At 36.1% G+C, this 19,827-nt stretch overlaps 2 non-coding genes across 2 annotated transcripts; both read left to right on the forward strand.

Annotated features, from left to right (window-relative positions):
- The first annotated feature begins 17,091 nt into the window (after nucleotides 1–17,091).
- Trnag-ucc (transfer RNA glycine (anticodon UCC)) lies at nucleotides 17,092–17,163 on the forward strand. The gene has a single exon. It is a non-coding gene; the product is annotated as a tRNA-Gly (tRNA).
- Nucleotides 17,164–18,816: 1,653 nt separating this feature from the next.
- Nucleotides 18,817–18,898, forward strand: Trnas-uga (transfer RNA serine (anticodon UGA)). The gene has a single exon. It is a non-coding gene; the product is annotated as a tRNA-Ser (tRNA).
- The last annotated feature ends 929 nt before the right edge of the window (nucleotides 18,899–19,827 follow it).

Raw genomic sequence — 19,827 nt, forward strand, 5'->3', positions numbered from 1 at the left:
TCGCGCTCCAGAGGACCGTAACTGTACTCAGAGTAGATTTCTCTATTCTTATCCTTACATATCTTTAAACCCTTTTCCAGTCTTATCCTTATATATCTTTTTGGAGAAACCAATCAACCTCAATAGGGAGATTATGCACAAAGTATCTAGATGGCACGGTTTCTCAGACATATGCAGCACCTTTTTCGAAGTGCGGGTAATCGCACAGAAAGTATGATACTAAATAAACTCTACCGCTTCCTCATCTCTGCCATTTCTATATACAAGGCGCTTACACCCTTTTTGGGTGTTTGGCCGAGCTCCTCGTCCTATTTGTGGCGTGCTTCGTGATGTTGTTCCAAAAATGGACGGACCTACACTTTTAAGCCGACTCCGAACGGTAGACATTTTTTATGAGAAGCTTTTTTATAGCAGTAATACACTCGAAGGTTTGCCATTGCCTGCCGAGGGCGACCGCTATTAAAAAAAACGTTTTCTTTATTTTGGAATTTCACGGAGATTCGAAGCTACGTCTTCCGAATTCTGAATAGTATTCACGCACCAACCCATACGGCTACCGCGGCCGCCTCACCAATTATATATAAATAGTTATTTGAGACCCAGAATCTAGTGATGATGTAACAAATAATAGGTCTATGGATAAGTTCGTGCGGTTTTACAACAGATGGCGTAACTTGATTATTATTCCATCGATCCACATTTCCAAACATTCATTGGAGAGCTACTGTCGTAAGGCACAAACGTCAGTATAAGTTTTTTATTTGAAGCGTAAACAACAATATTTTTACCACACTTGAAAATGTCGAATTTCGTGCCAAATAATGTGTTTTTGCGGGGAATTCTTTAATATGAAGAAAAAAGCAGCCGAAAGTCATCGTATCTTGGTGGAAGTTTATGGTGAGCATGCTCTAGCTGAGCGAAAGTGCCAGTAGTGGTTTGCACGCTTTAAAAGTGGTGATTTTGGCCGCGCCGCCAAAGTTCATGGATACCGAATTGGAGGAATTGCTCGATCAAGATCCGGCTCAAACGCAAGAAGAGGTTGCAAAAACTTTGGGAGTTGATCAATCAACCATTTCCAAACATTTAAAAGCCATGGGAATGATTTTGGTATTGCGATAAGAAGTCGCATATGCCTTTTTGTCCCATCCTCAGTAAGTTCGTATTTATAGCTCATCTAGGGTTAGTCAAAGTGAATGCGATACTACGAAGATGGTCGACCCACCTGCTTACTGCTTCATCAACTTGTGAAAATAAGATACTCAGCGACGCTTGCATGCTTTGACTAGATTTCACATGTCCTGTCTCTGACCCTCTTCTCGTACATTCGCCTCATTTCTCATTTTTCTATTCAACGCTAAGTGCCGTGTACAGATTAGCTCTTAGCTGCGGAAGAGATTGTAGGTAACTTCAAAATTTTTTAATTGATTTTAAGTTGGTAATTGCTCACCTAAGCGTATTAAGCGTAACGGAGTCAATATTACTTTGTTTATACCACGCGACTTAAGTATGATAATTGGAAACGATATAAAAGCGGTATAACGGGCGCCAGTTGGACACATCATGTGAAGCTCCTTCTCCACCTGATCTTTCCTACGTAGAACAACGCATCCTCTTCCTTTGCTACCTCCAAATAATATCGCATCGAATACTTTCAGAGCCGGAGTGCTTGTATCCATTCCGATAACATGACCCTGTCCATGTAGCCGCTGGATCTTTATTCGCTGTTGTCGTAAAGCTCATACAGCTCATTATTCCATCGCTTATGATACTCAGCGCTGCTAACGTGTAAAGATTTAAAAATCTTCCGCAGAATCTTTCTCTCAAAGACTCCAAGTGACGCCTCCTCGGATATTGTTATCGTCCACGCTTCTGCGCCACACGATAGAACGGTCTTGATGAGAACCCTATAAAGTGTTAGCTATGTCTACATTGCCGTAAAAACTAACACTTTAAGCTCTCATCATGGCCGTTCTAACGTATTCTAGATAAGCTTAGTCAAAAAGTTATTGAGAGTGAGTCCTATCGTTTGTATTCACTGTGACATTGGAAGATAAGTCATTGCGGCACCAGTAAGTAGCTTATTTTATAGCATAGGTACGAGTATATAGTGAAGGACTGGGATTTATATCCGGCTAAGGACTGTCACTTCCACGGCATTCCGCAAGCATTTATGAGGAATGTTTTTTTTTTGTTATATAACAAGAACGATAACTGTTTTAGTTGTAGAGTACTGGATCAAGCTTAGCGTTTTTGGGAGCGCAGGCACATTAAATCGAGTGCTGAACACTGATAACAAAGGGTCTGATGTGATTTAAGAAAACCTTCTGCCAAAATACTACTAGTAGCACCTTTTATTTTGTCTTTTAATCTAAGCATCTCCTCTTGTTTTTTGCCGACGACCACATTTACCTAGCAATCGTTTTTTGTATACTAGAATGTATGAGTGGCAATCTCGCACCTACATTTTAACAGAGATTTATGTTTTATAGCCCAGAACGTATGCAATTGCATGCTGCCCGGGGAGGTGCTAATTAATTTTGTGTCTAAAGTACATTAATGCACCACATGTGGCAAAGAACGCAGCCGAAAAATGCGAATGTGTGGCACCACCTCACTCGTGCGGTGTCAATGCAGCTTGCAGCAATTCGAATAAACCTTCAAATGGTGGCAATTTTATAGCCATTCAAATTGAAATCGAGGAGGCTTATAGAAAAAAGAATTAAAAAAAAAAAACCAAAAAAAGAAAAAAATACAAAAATTGGGCGCTTGAAAAGGAAGCAGCTGTCTAATGCGGAGGTAGAGACAGTAAAAAATAGAGTTATAAAACGAAAAAAACACAGCACAGGCAACATATAAAGATAATTGCAATAATCACAAGTAAATGAGAGCGCCGTTAAATTGACGGTGAAAGGTGGCAAAAGCGTTTTACAGTTACATAGCGGCTACAAGAACAATACAACTGCAACAATTAGGAGCAATGACGCATGCACAGTCTCATTTGCCAGTCATGACTTCTTGCCAATCACTTCCGGTGTGTGGCAGCAAGGTAAGGTGTTGACGCAAGCAAACGCGACTGCGTAGCTGTCATTGTCTATTAATTAGTGCGACGGCGTAGAGATTTATAGCAAGCGAAGGAAATGTGATTTGGGTAATTTTACTTACTTTTTTTGGTTACTTTGTTTCTCGATTTTGGTTGCTGTTGTTGATGGCTGAGTGGCAATGAACAAAAACAAATTTTTGGTTCTTGTGAGAGGAGTTTCGATAGATATTGTTGCATTGCATTCCATATGAGTTTTTACCGCCAAAGTATTAGTAATTTTTATGATATAAGGAACATAAGATGGTGGTTAGCTGCAACTAAGCAGTTTTCAGACCAAATAGGTTTATATTTTATACCAAATTTTATTCGTAACCTGCGGGAGACCGAGTAGAGACCGAGGCGCGCAAAATATTAGCGGTTACGACCTAAGCAGAACTTTAAGGCGTACAATTCTTTCAAGAATAATTACCTACAAGATTTGGCCATGCGACGCAAAATTGTGAGAGTAATTGTGGCTGCTCTCCAATGAACCTTCTCCTGTAGAAAGTTGAGACATTTAGGCCAACTGCAGCCAGAAGAAAGGCACATACGCTCAATCCAACCCAGCTGGAGTTTAATAAGCGAACTACGTCTGAATGAGTTAGTGTGATGAGTAAAGGAAAATTACATAGCTATCCATACCAAAACGAACAGTGTCGTTGAGTAGAGCTGCGCACCAAAGTGCTGGGTAGCTCTCGCTTATTATCATTATTTGGCTAAGTTTAAGAGGGTCTGCAGAGTATAGGAAAGCAACTCAGAAGTAGTTCTACGAATCGGGTATCTTTTCAGGTATACAGGCAACACTCTTGCTCCTGGTATCACCAGCCGCAAAGCTAAGAATAATCTGATAATGCAAGTCTATGTTGAGCTCGGTGATCAAATCTATACGTATATGTCTCTAATATAACTCGTAGCGATACCGCTTCCGGATTGGTAAGTGGTGAAGCTTTTTCCAATGAATTCGGACTCCTCTCATCCATTTGGCAGTAAATTTTTCACAAGCACACAGAGAGGAATGCATAGGAAAGCCTCACGGAACTGGAATCAGGATCGCAGACTATTTTTACAGATGACTCTGGAATGAAAATCAGAGTAAGTAGTGGAATAAAATCTACTGAGCTCTCACTAAATCTTTTCCCTCCCTTATCTAACAAGGAAAGAGACTTGATTATCTGAGGTAAACCCTGTCTTTAAAGCTGGCCGCCGTAGCTGAAAGAGTTTGTGCGTGACTTTCGTTTGGTGTGACCCAGATTCACAACCCACATGAAATATTCAATTATGGAATACGTTCTTTTCAAATAGTGGCCGCCCCTCCTAATGTATTCCTGCCATAAAAATTCCCTCACAGAGAACCAGCTGACATTTGGAGACGGCATAAAACTGTAGGTCTCTCCAGTTGTGGGGAAACATCAAGAATAAAGATCCAGCAGCTACGTGGACTGTGTCATGTTGTCCGAATGGATACAAACGCTCCGGATCTGAAAGTAGTCGATACGGTACCAGCTGATGGTAGCAGAGGAGGGTCCCCTCTTGGAAGAGGAAGGCCTCCAAGGGTTCTTGGTTTCATTTGGTGTGCCCATCTCACTCTGGTTAGCATGAGAAAGAAAAGACAAAAATCGCGTAAACGGTTATCGCGCCAAATAAGAGTGAATTCGCAATAATCGATGGGATATCAGTCCTATTTTATCTGGCAAGGCATATCTGACCCAAATTGGATACATAAAAGCCAAAGTTTCTTAGAGGCTTGTTTGAGCTCGTAATTCCCGCTCCGGAGAAGAAGTAATTCCGATATTTCTTTTGAAAAGTGCTTTTACGGATTCCACTAAGTATTCAAATTATCAAAAAAAATGTTGGTCAAGGTAAACTAAAATAAATAAGGAAAATTCTCAGCAGGGGACATTTTTATACCCAGCATTATTTGGCGGTCAAATACAACTGAAAATACTAATAAAATAAATAGTTTGTTTAACCTTTGAGTTACTGCCAGATAAAAAAGTAAATTGGGGAAAATCATCAGCTACTAAACCTATGTTTCGCACCTCTTCAAACAAAGAAACATATCACAAATCATTATGAAAAAGACGTCATATCTTTACAGTAACTCTGGCCCAAGTAAAATAGGGAGTCACTTTGAGATGATCAGCGCTAAGGCCAGACGATTGCGACGATGTCCTCAGACATTGTTGAAGAAGTCGAAAAGCTTGCTCTGGAGATAAACATTTGAAGCAGCAGGAAGGCACATAAGTAGTGGGTGTAGCATCTGTGGCCATTTTAAACATCTTCTGTGATTCACGCGGTTTGTCTAGGCTCAGCGTAGTTTAATTTTTAAGCGTTCTTTTGTAGCCGTATAATCGACACTCCCGATGAGTGGTTAGTGATGGGACGCGCATTGGGCTTCACAGGGAAACATTAACAGTTGACGCCTTTTAAGTGAGTAACGTCAACTGAATATTGGTTCAATTTATTCCGATCGCACTGTGGTTGCACTCCCACTGCGATAAGAATCAAGAACAGTTAAACAGTTTAGTGCAACTTCGCGTACGCTGCATTTACTTCATTTTGTGGCGCATAAACGACAATTTTTATGTTTTGATAGTTTCTATTTTACAAGCATTTTTACAAAACATTTCTTATTGTTCGTGTTTATTTATTTTTGCCATTGCTCCCCTTTCAAAAAGTGCCCAACCTGCCTTCAATTAATCACGCCGCCGCCACTGCCGCCGCTGTCGCTGCTGTTGCTGCCTAATGTCGCATTTAAATGCTGTGCAGGCATGCCACCAACCACAATCAGGTGATTGCAACAACAACAATGACTACAACGGCAACGGCAATGTTGCAATGCCAAACGTTGTAAATATCATTGGGTGTTGTTGTAGCAATAACACGAAACTATGCAAAAACAAAAGCACTCCTGAGTGTAAGTGTTTATGTATGCATGCTGGCAATTGTAATTTGTGTGTGTGTGTGTGTGTGCGTGTGTGAATGGCGAAAAATAATTATGAGCTAAATTAGACGGCTGCTGTTGTTGCTTTTTTTTGTTGGTGTATTTTTTTTTTGTCGCTAACATTGCCGTTGATTGATGCAGATTATTGACAGCCAAAGCGACAAGCAAAACGAATCAAAACCAAAACCATAAAAAAAACAACATAAGCAAAATGAAGCAACAATGCCTCAGAATAATAACAATAAAATAGCGGCGAGTAACCGCAACAATGAGTTTGGAATCTGGCCATTCTTTTTCGGTTTTAATTTTTATTTCAATTTACAATTTGTAATTTGCTACTTTACCACTACACATGCATTTGCTACATGCACCGCCACTTGTTGTGGCACTTAGAATGCCACGCATGCGAGCCAACCAAATGCGCTGCCACACAAAGTCCCTGAACCAATTTGAAGGTAATTTTCGTAAAATTTATTTGCAATTCGGCAATTTGGAAATTACATCAAGAAACAACAACAACACGAAGCGAATAAAAACACACACACACACTGAACAAAATTGAAACACAAAACAAAAACATAAAAAAACACCAACGTCATCGTTATTGAATTTTTTAATTTGTGTTGCAAGTTCTGCTTAGGAAAGTGTGTACGATGCGCAAAAGCAAAAAAAAAAAACAAAAATATATAAACAAACTTAAGAATACAAATAAAAATTACAAAAAAATTGCAACCAAAATAAACAAAATTGCCACAAAAATGCCACTTCGTGCGTGTTGTCTTGCAGATGTTGCAAGTACTCGGCGATTGTGCAACAGCATTGCACATACACTTAATTGGCCACAATTGCTGCTGATGCGGTGTTGTTTTGCGGTGTCGTCTGCACTTCAAATTAATAGCGTTAATGAGTATTGCTTACAAAATATTTGTAGGTGTGTATGTGTGTGTGTATGTCTGTATGTACACTCTGCAGATGTAGACGCGCGATTGCTGAAATCGAAAACCTTTTTCTTGGAAAATGTATGTACAACCGACTGCAGTGGAGCCTTAACGAGTAGTGATCATTCGACACGCGGCCTTGGTTTCGACACTTTTACTTGTTTCTGGTATCGGAGCAGAGTATCGAGTACCGAAAAAAATATCAGTAAAAGGTAAAGGCGCATATTCAAGCATCGAGCAAAAAATTTAAATTATGAAAATCAGGCAAAACATTTTTTTTTAATGCACGGTAATCAATTTTCATGGTTCCCGCGGGAAACGCCAAATCAGCAAAATACCGGTCCCGTTGAAAGCACAAGGGCTTAGCTTTTAGACCTAGTTTTAGAATTAAGATAATTTGTAAGGTTAGTAGTAAAAGACTTAGCCGCGAATAAAGACCGGCCATGTCCGGACGCATTTTTTTGTTAATCCTCATAGATGGGGTTTTTTTAACATCCTTGGTCAAGTACAAAGGTCTCACAAGACCTCACTCACGCACTCACTCAGCTACGGCAGCGGTAATATATTGCATTCAAATATTTTTTTTGTTTTCCTTGCTCACTCCTCTCGCGAGCATAGGGTCTCGACAAGACTTGTCTTGCGTTGGTTTGGTTAATCTATTTTGCTTTCTGACAGGGTAGGTGGTGATTAGCCTGCCGCTACCAGTCCTAAATAGTAGGAATGCCTACCTGTCGTTGCTTAGGAACAACGCATTATAACTGTTTAGAGCGCCATCTGTGTTTCATTTTTTTCTGGCAGAAGGATCGCACAGATGGTTGAGGTCTTCGCTAAATTTAGTGTATCTGCGCTATTACCGCGGCTGACCGCTTCCTCTTCCTGGCGCCATTGATGCAATGTGTAACTGTTTTTTTTTGTTTTTTGCTTGTTTTAGCAGCCACAATGCAAATAATGAATGCGCTGACTATTGTACGGGAGTAAGGATGGGAAGGATAAGGTTTTGTGTTTGAGGAATGAGATTTTTTTTGTTTCAATAAAAATATACAGCGCGCAAAAAAATTGTAGCACCTCTAGATTTAACAAGTTTCGAGTATTTTTTTGTTTACTTTTTCATTTGAGGAAGTTTTAAAAAAGAAATTGAGATAGAATGAATCTACGGCAAAAGCTATGTTATTTCAAGTTTTAGTCTCTCAAGTTGTAAGAGAACTAAAAAATTCGACAAGTTTTCAGCAAAATTTTAAACTTTTTAACCAGAGTTTAAAAAAAAAATTGGGGTACGTAGTTTTAAAGGTTATTAGACTTTAGTATAATAAAATGCAAGTTTGATGTGACTTTGAGTGCGCGTTGCTTTTGGATCGCGGATATACGACAGTTTTTTGTATGGTATGGTAAAAAAGCATCAAAGAAAAAAAATTAAAAAAAAAGTAACGCGATTTTTCAGAAACTTTAAACTCAAACCAATTTTGATGAGTTTTATAGTTGCATTCCAACATTTTGTTTTAGTTTGTGGATTTTTTATGGAATAAAAACATAAATGAAATGAAATGAAGTTTTATACTTGGATTAATATAATTTTTTGACAAATAATTTTGTATAAAAAAAATATTAAATTGAATATAATTTAAGAAATTTAATATAACTTTTTTTTAAACTAGTAAATTTATTATAATTTTTGTTTAGACAAAGATTTATAATTTTATAAAAAGGTTAGCAAATTTAATTTTAATAAATTTATCATTGTTTTTAGGCAAAGATTTAAAATTTCAAAAGCAAATTTGCAATAAAATAATTTTTTTAATTAGTAAATTTAATATATACTTTTTTTAAGAGAAAGATTTATAATTTTATAAAAAAAGTTAGTAAGTTTGATATATTTTTTGAAATGAAATGAAGTATAATAGAATGAAGTTTAATATTTGGATTAATTTCATTATTTTAGGCAAGTAATTTTATAAAAAAATTAGCAAATTTAATACATATGTATTTTTTTAATTAGTAAATTTAATATAATTTGTTTTTAGACAAATAATTTTATAAAAACAAATTTCTAAATTTAGTATAATTTTTTTTAAATAGTAAATTTAATAAAATTTTATTTTAATTAGTTCGTTTAATTTATAAAAAAAATTAGTAAATTTAATATAATTGTTTTTTAGACAAAGAGCTATGATTTTATAAAAAAAATAGTAAATTTAATATAATTTATATATTTATAATATTTTAGAGAAAGATTTATAATTCAATAAAAAAGTTAGTAAATTTAATATAATTTTTTTTTAATTAGTAAATTTAATATATTTTTTGAAATGAAATGGAATGGAGTTTAATACTTGGATTAATATAATTTTTTTAGACAAGTAATTTCATAAAAAAATGGTAAGTTTAATATAATTGTTTTTTAGACAAAGAGCTATAATTTCAAAAAAATTTATATGCACTCAAGCAAAAAGGGCAAATAGTCAAAACTGTTGAGTTGCTACAGTTTTTTCACGGGCTGTAGTTGCACTCCCGACTAGTCCATGCACCCAAGTGGATGCAATACTCGAGATATTGAAATATGAAAGCAGCCACTGATGAAAGATTTAATAGAAAAGGAGGTGAATTCAAATCATTGGCAAATTAGTATAGGCAGAAATTGCGATATTAAGCCGCTCTTTTAAAGTCAGCCAAAAACGCTAACCGATTGGAATCGATTTAAGAAAGTGTGGGAACCCCACAAACGTTGAATTTTTGTCCATTTTTTTCTAATTTTTATAATTATAACTTTTTTAATATTTTGTTTTTTAAGTTTTATATTTAATGCAGCAACCATAGCAAATTTTTCGAGATATATTTGCTCATGCGCTACCGAAAAATGAGAACAGGCATTCAATGTGCAAAATGGTTGGTTTCGAACGATTATGCAACTGACAGGATTTCAATCAAATGTCAGGTAGATACACAGATATGTCATTCAAAAAATCAAAATGAGTAGCAATGACAAGCCTGTGCACACACACCCAAAAGTTTAGTAAACAAAGTGTAAGAAATACTTGAAACAAAAAAAAAAACAACCACAACAATCGTAATCGGCAAATAAGTACAAAAATTACAACTTAATTACCACATGCCAAACAAAATTCTACGAAAATATACCTACGAATACATTTAACTGAGTGTAAATGAGCACAAATGCATGCACATACACCGAGCAACAATAAAAACAATTGTGGTAAAGTAATCGAAAATAGGCGAATTTATGCAACGAGTCATAGAATTAATGTCGAATCACAGAGATTTCATAAAATACCACAACAGAAATGCCGCAAAAAAACACCAGAGGCCAAAAAAAATGCAGTTGCCGCAGAAAATAGAAAAAAGTTGCTTACTTGCTGAGCGGCAGGCGGTAATACGAGTACAATTTGCAAATTATGCTATGACATGGCAAGCGGCGGCTGCAAGTCACACTGTGCTCTGCCAACTACGCCCGTTTGCAAGTGTGTGTGTGTGCGAGCGTTAAAATCAATTAAATGTTGCCGTGAAAATTGACAACAAAGCAGCTTAAAAATTATTTATTTTGGAGTGCAGCAAAGACATATGAGCCGGCAGGGCTACAAGTGGCAGCGACATTTATTAGAGGTCACCAGGCGGCAGGCAGTCAATGCGTTGGCAAATGTGTGAAGAAATAAACGCTGGCAATTGGTTGGTATTATTCATAAAATTTTATAACAAAATAGCCTCACAATGACTGCAACATTTTCGTTTAAATGCAACAAAAATAAATAAAATAAAAAAACAGAAGATTTTGGCTGGACATGGTTAGCCTTTACTCCTTGAGCACCGCAACTCATAACTGACGAGTGCCTATGAGACAGTGATTACTTGTTTTTCTTTTTTTGTTTAGCATCGCCAGTATGACTTTTAGATTTTCCTCTTCTTGTTTGTTTGCTTGAGTTCAGCTAAAATTACCACCTTCACCTCGCTGTGTCAATGGCCTAGTGCGTGATTGAGTTCATCTGAAAAACAAAAAGTTTTTTTTTTCCAATGCAATGCTAACGGCAATTATTTTGACCATATGTAACTTAAGGTGGTAATTACCGTGAATTACGCAAATTAACGGCGACGCAATGATGGCAATGGTGCATAAAAAGAATAATTCAAGCTCTTAAAAAAATTTGTAGAATTGAAAAATATGTTGCATAAAACTTGAAAAAAAAAATAAAAAATTATTTTTTATGTAAGTAAAATATTTTCATATAGCATCCTATTAAAATGCAAAGATTTAGGCAAAAAGCATTTGTCATGAGAGCGGAAGCAGGGTGCTCAAACAGAGTCAATATTTTTTTATGAGAAATTTCATTCTTTAGACTTACCGTTTCGAAGTTCTGAGGGTTGTTTATGAGGATCTTTTTTATGGTAGAAATGCACTCGGAGGTTTGTCATCTCGCGCCGACGGGGGCACGCTATTGAAAAACACGTTGTCTATCATTTGGTGCTTGACGACTACACTGTGCATAAAACCCGGGCACTATCGAATGGATGTCACGCGCTAACCCATTCGACTATCGTGGCCTTCTTAAGGGGACCCGGTGGTGCAGAAATTTCAAAAAATATACAATATTTTTTGTTTATTCGACATTTCGAAAGTGTAGGCCGCAGTAGCCGAATGGGTTGGTGCGTGAATTCAAAGAGAATGTAGATTCAAATCTTGGTGATACACCAAAATGAAGAAAAAGGGTTTTCTAATAGCGTTCACCCCTCGGCAGGCAATGGCAAAGCTTCGAGTGTATTTCTGCCATGAAAAAGCTTCTCATAAAAACATGTCTACCGGCTCCATGGCTTGAAACTGTAGGTCCCTCCATTTGTGGAACAACATCAAGAGGAGCTCGGCCAAACACCGTGAAAGGGGGTACGCGCCAATTATAAAGGTTTTTCCAATAACAGATGTTATTTTCGAATGGATTGCGCTATAGAGAGATGTTTAACGATTTTTTATGGCCGGAATTGGATAGTATTGATCTGGATTGATTGATTTTTTACGGGAAAAGTTTCCGGACCGTGTTATCGCTCGCAGAGGTGATCACAATTGGCCACCGAGATCTTGTGATTTAACACCTTGTGACTTTTTTCTTTGGGGCCACGTGAAAGAGAAGGTCCACGCCAACTGCCCAGGGTCGATTCAAGACCTCAAAGATGGAAATCGTGAGGCTATCGAGGACACAGAGCAGCCACTTTGTAATTCGGTTTTGGAAAATTTCATGGAAAGAATATTGTCCTGTAAGCGTGGTCGTGGTGGTCATTTGCCTGATGTTATTTTCCACTATTAACGGCATACCTTCCTCTTATAAAGAAATAAACATCCGATCACTTATATTAAAAAATAGCATTTTTCTTTGAATATCAAAATAACACCTCTTATTGGAAAACCCTTTATATACAATATACAAAAAATAGACAACACTGTCCAGTTAAAATTTTTTGGGAGGGCCAACTTGAGCGACATTTATAAAATTATTAAAAAAAAGTAAAACTTCTCATTTTTGTAGATAAAAGAAGTTAAATAAAAGACCTAAAAAAATTATAAAGGGTTTTCATTTTTTTACTGTAACTGTTACAATCCCTGAAAATACCTCATATTTTCGATCTCTAGACCTTCGGAACCCCTTAGGTATCTACAGTTGCCACCAGAATTATCCAAAAAATCATTTAGACTCGACTTAGGTACGAATTTTTTGATTTTGTGAAATTTTATTTATTCTTTTGATATTATTTTTCAGCAAATTTGTTCACCAAAGCTCATCTTTGTTAACGTTCATAAGCACGCAAACTATTTCCAAATATTTCAACATTGTAAAACTATGACAATAGCCCACATACTTACAAATATTGGGAGAAGAAAGTTTATGGAAGTTGCATCACTTTTCACTTTGCTACCCCAGGAATTTTAACAGAAGGAATTGTTGCACGGGACCCACTAAATGTTCTTCTTTTCTTCTTAGGCACGCTTAGAAAAGAAAACGTTTTACTGCACTTCCTAGCTAAAATCGAAATGTTGCTTACTTGTTGCACGCGCAAATTCGTTAAGCCTCGATACAAGTCTATTAAAAATTCTCTCATGGCAGTCTTAATCCACTCACTTCAATCTATCTGCACTTGATGTCCCGCATTCTATTTTATTGGTTATGCATAATACACAGCCATTCAACCAACGATCCATCCATCCATCCATCCATCCAACCATCCATTCGTCTAACTATCCAATAGCAAACATTGCAGAAAATATATTCGCAGCGACTGCTTATGTAATGGAGCGAAGGCAGGCAGCCGGGCAGGCATTCACTTATTCCGTTCAATTTCCTTAAGGCTTTTAAGGCAACGACGTATAAAGTTAACAGCCTCATAACTTCAAAGCGTCCAACACCCCGCCCACCTGCCTACCGTCACTGACTATTTACATCCACCGCTAAAACTAAGCGCTATGCGTTTTCTCATCATCATCCCAGTCGTCGAATTTCCATATTCAGACAGACAGACAATCATTCAGTCGGAGGCGACGCATTATTTACGCAGCAGCAGCAGCAGCGGCAGTAGGAGCAGCAGTGGCAGCAAAAGCTTTTGAAAGCACTTTATGCAGCTGTGTGGCAGTGGCAGGAAGCAGATTACCACAGCAATTTTGCATAACTGCCACTGCCAGCGCCGCGCCGGTGCCAATGTCGATGTTGTTGCCGTTGCCGTTGCCGCTTGGCCACAGCGTGTTGCAAGCTCCCTGCAGCCGGCAGCCGTCAAACGACAAAACAAAACATAAATCAATCTAAAATGCATCGATTTTGCATCAACCACCACACCGTTCACTACGTTGGTGATGAGAAGCACTTGGCGACGCGTTGAACGAAGGAAGAGTGGCGAACGTCGTTTGCGCAGAAAAAGTGCGTCGCAGGTTCCATTGCGTGGCGCTGTAAAAAAACAAAGCCATAAAAGACGATTGAGGCACAAAGCAAAAGTACTGAGATGACTGAAATGCCTGCTCTGGAACAACAATCGCGCATTTGTTGCGGCATGCAAATGTTGCAAGTTGGAAAATGCCTTTGCAATTTTTGTTTTTTTCTTCTTCCTTTGCTATGACATGGAATAATAAAAGCAACTAATAGCATTTGTAAGAAAAATGAGTGAGTAGCGGTGAAATGATTATTGCGCTGCGTGCAGAAATCGAGTGTTCCACAAAAAAAACAGAAATAAATTGTTTGCTGGCGGCAGCGGAAGACGGTGTTTGCTGCAGTTATTTTTCGCTATTTCTTTCTTGCTGTTGCCTATTGTCTCAAAGCAGTTGTGGATTGAGCTACGCATACTCCAATTGAATTCACTGGCTGGGCTATGTTGCTGGTAGCGACTGGCGGCAACTTTGTGACACACTGTGGGCATGGTTTGATAAAGTTATTGTATAAATCGTTTCGTGTTACATTTACAGTACAATATTATGCTTTAGTAAGGTCAATTTCAAATTGAAGTGAAATATATTCGTCTGCAAAAATTTTCATTTTCCTAGGTAGTATCGAGAATCAATTTTGTTTGGAATACAATAGTGGTTTTTCATTACAATTTTATTTCAAATTTAAAATTGAATTGAGCTGAATTTTCTTTGGTATCAAAAACTGAATTTGTTTAAAAATGCTGGCCAAAACTATATTGAACATTTTTTAATAGTTCTTATAATTGTGTTTTCTTTGAATTTAGTTATATTTAGTTTTTGGAAAAGTTTTCAGAAATCGCGGTACTCGAAATTCTGGCCACAAATTCGCAATAGGCAAACATTTTTTTTTTGTTTTTTTTTATTGAAATGTTCTAAATTTTAAAATACATTTCATTCAATTACAATTACCAAATAATATTTTTCTGCGACAGTATTTACAGGAAGTGCATAATAAGTAGTGTAAGGCATGGGGATGAAATGTATAAGTGTATCTGTTTGGCCACCCGCTGAAATTTCTGGAAAAAGATCACGAGGTTTTCCCGTTAAATGACATAGAATTGGTGTCATTATCGTGTGAACTACGATCATTCGGAAAAAAATTGTAGTATTTTTTAGTATTTTTTTCCAACCTTTAAAGTCAAAGAAAAGAGTCAAAAAATGGTTGTTCATCTTTCCGTCCGCCATTTTGTGATTTTTTTTTTTTAAGATCATAGTTCATACGAGAACGACATTCATACTGAACAATAACTTGTTCGTTTTTTTCATTTTGGTCACTTGTGTATCCCGGAATCCGTGCCGCCAGCGACATACCTTTTTTTGGAAGACCATTTTTGTAAGGCTGACATCTTTTTGAACGAACCTAGTAGGGTTGGTTTTTGACAATAGATCAAAAACTCCTGAAAACAAAAATAAAAAATATTTTTTCCTTTCCGTTTTACACGCTTTTAAAGAAACACCCAAAAATTTAAAATGAGACGAGTGCCTTAAGTCTCCGACAGTGCGCATCAAGGTAAGCAAATCGCCAAACCTCAGAGTTGGTATGTTTTTCGAGCCTTTTGGTATGAGCTGCAGAGTATTGTTTGGCAACTTCGGACATCTTGAGGTTACGATGAAGCCAGTGCCTTTCACATACCGTAGAGCGTTTACTGCGTTTGTTTTGAAATCGTTGAATTTTTTCAATAATTCAATTATTTAGCGCAACTGTGTGCCATAAGCGCACGCTTCTATATTTTGAATTCGGCAGTCTCATTACAGGAAATATGAAACCTTATTGTTCCAAAGAAAAAGTCAGTGTAACAACGTGCAAAGGTAATCAAGGGTAATGCAGATATTTTACGGGATTTTTTTTTTTTGTTTGTTTTTCAGACAATCGAAAGTAGAGGTTTTGGCAAACATAATCGTAGTGCGATATTCAGTTGGATAACGTAACTCGTGATTGAAACATTTTATAAAAATGGTGGTTCAGCGCATTAAGCCATGAAGTACATTTTCACCTAAACGGATACGTTAAGCAGCTAAACTGCCACATTTAGGTTACTGAAAATCCGCATGTCATTCAAAAAACAAAAAATTATGCACTCAGAATGAGTCACTGCTTGGTATGGTCTGGTGGTCAGAGGCTAGCGGAGATATCTAAAAACATGCCAGTAACACCATTACGGTGAACGGTGAGCGGTGCGCGTAATGGCGACATTATGACTAATTTTGCATATATCAGCTGAATTAGATGGCATGGACTTGGAAAATATGCGGTATCAACAGAACGGTACCACTTGGCATACAGCGCTTGAAACCATGACTCTATAGAGGACAAACTCTCTAGGACGCATTATTTCAATTTGCGTCGTTAATATGAAAATAATATAATAATCGGGAATAAACAGAAAAAGGAGATTGCACATTATAGTCCACTTTATGTGAAGATCGTATGCTGATCAATAGTTGAAGTTTGTTTTGTTTCAGACATTTATCTTGAATCTATGAATTCCAAAGATGATAATTTTGCAGATTTAGCTAGGCGAGGCAAAATTGTTAGCGTAACTTCGGCTTGCACGTCATCGGGGTTGCGGCAATTCGGGAATTCTGGCCGCTCATTTTACAAGCACTTCCACAATCGTCCAATCAGTCGTTGTTCAGCTGGCAACGAAGTAACCGGAGTAGGTGGGTTGATATTTTCGGATATCAGCAACACCATCTGGATATCTTCATAAACAAATCGCTCACATCATCCGGCTATGTCAGCAAATCAGTGAGTTCCTGCCAAATCGCTGAGAACTGGCCACACTTCTGCCTTCGGTGTATGAATTTCTTATTTTTAATTTGTGTTTTAATAATTTTGTTGTGTCTCTTTTGAATTTTGAAATCTCTGTTTGTTTTCAGCTTTTCTTCTTTTACGAAACATGTGTGAAAAAAAAACCGACTGCTAGAATTTGATTAGCATGCATGCATATGTATACATATGTATGTAGACATTTCTATTTGTATTTAATTAGTTGGTTTTTGTTTATTATTGTTTAAGCCGATGGAAATAAATTTTAATTTATGAGTCCACATAATCTCGAGAATAAGTTGCCCTACTTCACAGCGAAAAGAACAAAATACATAAAACTAAATAAAATAAATTTGTTTTATTTGTTTTCATACACGAAATTTGGCATGCTTGCATATTGCACAAACACACACCAACGCGTCGTTGGTGTAATGGTTAGCATAGTTGCCTTCCAAGCAGTTGATCCGGGTTCGATTCCCGGACGACGCACACTTTTTTTACCATATTTAATTACTTTTGTTTGCATACTTTTTATTTTTATATTTTTTAAGAATATTTTTTTTTATTAATAATAACAAATTTAATTTGTAGGGAAGAAAGTTTAATATGACTCTCGAATGAACGAGTTTGCCGTCGCAGCAGTGGTATGCCCTGCTTGCATGGACTAAAAATAGCAATACTATTAAAATATATAAAATATATATATATATATAGTTATAATAATAAAAGTAATAATAATAATACTAACAAAATATAATAATAATAATAATAATAATAATAATAAGAATATCAATAAATTTAAACAAAACATAACAAAAAATAAAAAAATAGTGTCGACACAACAGGCAGCTCGAAACTGCCATCGTGTACGGTAAAAATGGCTCCGCTTCACGCGTTAAACGGAGAGAAGAGTAGTGGGGAAATAATAACAATAAGTTTATTTAAAGTTTTCTTACAACTTTATTGCAAAAAATTGTGTAAGTTCTTGTAACTTCCTTGATATTTATTCTCATATACACCCCGTTGCAAAATTATAACCACAACCCAAGTTTGTTTTTATAAAAATATATATTTAGTTCATACTACAACAAAATCCATACAGCATAAACCATAAATGTAAAGTTTCTAACTTTATATACAATTTTCCAAAATTTCGTAAAATTTTGTAAAGTTTTTCAATACTTCATCAAAGTTTTAAACTTTTTAACCAGAATTCTTAAAATTTTTCTGAGTATGCAGTTTTAAAGTCCATTGAATTTTAGTTTAACAAAATGTAAGTTTCAAGTGACCACAAAATACCGCTGATTTTTGAAAATTTTTTTCACTGAGGTGTCACACATTTTCTTCCATACAAAGTGCATGCGCCAATAGTTTTAAGTGGAAGAACAAGCATCGCCAACGAAAAAAAAAACATGCAAAAAATGCAAGCAGTAACATTGTTTTTGGCACTAATTTCTTCATTAACAACTAATCAATTTTCTTCGGAATTGGCTAATTACAAAAGATTTATGGATATACCAAATTTTCTCCCTCATTTTGGTTAATATTTTAATGTACTAAGAAAAACAATAAAAAAAGGCATGTATTACAAAAACAAATATTGTAGGAGTAGCAATATTTTTGGTATTCATGTTTTTTTTGCACTGCAACAAATATATTTATATATTTATATAATATATAAATTTTTCAGTACTAATAAATTTTCTTCAGTATTGATTTATTTTATCGACGCCCATCATTCTTTGACTTTCTATGTTGTTTCTTCTTTTTTCGTGCATGTACAATAATACATAGATATATTTTCATTTATTTTAACATTTTAAATTGACTATTTGTATGTGACAACATAACTAAGTATATACCCTTGTATTAATAATTTAATTTTAACACTAGTTTATCAGTAAAAAATTATAATCTGGTGCAATTTAGAACGACAGCGCAATTCAAAACCCAAAGAAATTTAATTCGCGCAAATGTATTAAAACGACAGAATGCTACTACTGGCCTTGCTTGCTTTCCGTCTAGATTTGTGCCATTCTTCTTACAGTCAACACATTCAACACCCATTCACACACCTATACCCATATATGCATGCTCATCAACCCCCAGTCAAGTGCACACTTTAGCAGTCGTTTCGTAACAGCTGCGGTGTCCGAGCGGTTAAGGAGATGGACTTGAAATCCATTGGGTTATGCCCGCACAGGTTCGAATCCTGTCCGCAGCGAATAATTTTTTTATATTTTTTTGCTTTTTTATAACATTATTTTATTTTTATTTAATAGGGAAAATAATCTAATAATAGAAAAAAGCTAGTTTGGCTAATTCTTAAATAACAAATTTCGAAAAATTGTCGTCTCGTTATTGGCAAATATTTTAATTAAATGAGAATAAAAGAAACAAGAATAAATACTATGTATTATTGTATGCTATTTGTGGTATTAAACTATATTTTGTTAATAATTTTTTATATTTTATTTTTGACTTTGAAATGATGAAAAAATTTGCCGCAATTAATAATTTTAGTTGTTATTTTTTTTCAAATGCAATTACTTGAATAAATTCTAAATTACAGCTGATAGCAAAAAATTTCGAATTAACAATTTAGTGTTAATGAACACCAACCCAATTGCCGCCAGAGTGTCACAATTTATTTCGACTGGCGCTTTTCATAGAATAAGGATTGATATAGGCTTTTTTAAATTTAAAAAAAGTTACATTATCGCACGCAAGAGTCAAACAGCCAGTCATTGGAGATTATTCATACTTTTGCTTTGATAGCATCCATCATCACTTGATGCATCAGAGTTGAAGCAGTCACCTACTAGGCTGATTGTTTCCATCTTTTGCGAAACTGGTTTTTATTTTTAACAAAGCCTTTCGTAGATTTAATTTAATTTAACCGCTGCCCAGTATTGCTCTGTAGGGCGTAGCTCTGCATAATTGGGAGAAAAGTGCACACCATTGTCTTTATTGCAAGTAATTTCTTTTTTGCAGTACTGTGAAGTAGCAAGACCAGGCCAAAATAATATACAAAATAATATTCCTCTGCTGCTTTAAAAATGGTAGAAGATGCCTTTTCTAAGCATTCGTTTATGTACACGTCCGGATTTAGCAAGCCAGTTGTAACAAAAATTTCACTTCTTTCGCCACAAG

This window comes from Anastrepha obliqua, chromosome 2, assembly GCF_027943255.1.
Source record: "Anastrepha obliqua isolate idAnaObli1 chromosome 2, idAnaObli1_1.0, whole genome shotgun sequence".
NCBI classification, from domain to species: Eukaryota; Metazoa; Arthropoda; class Insecta; order Diptera; family Tephritidae; genus Anastrepha; species Anastrepha obliqua.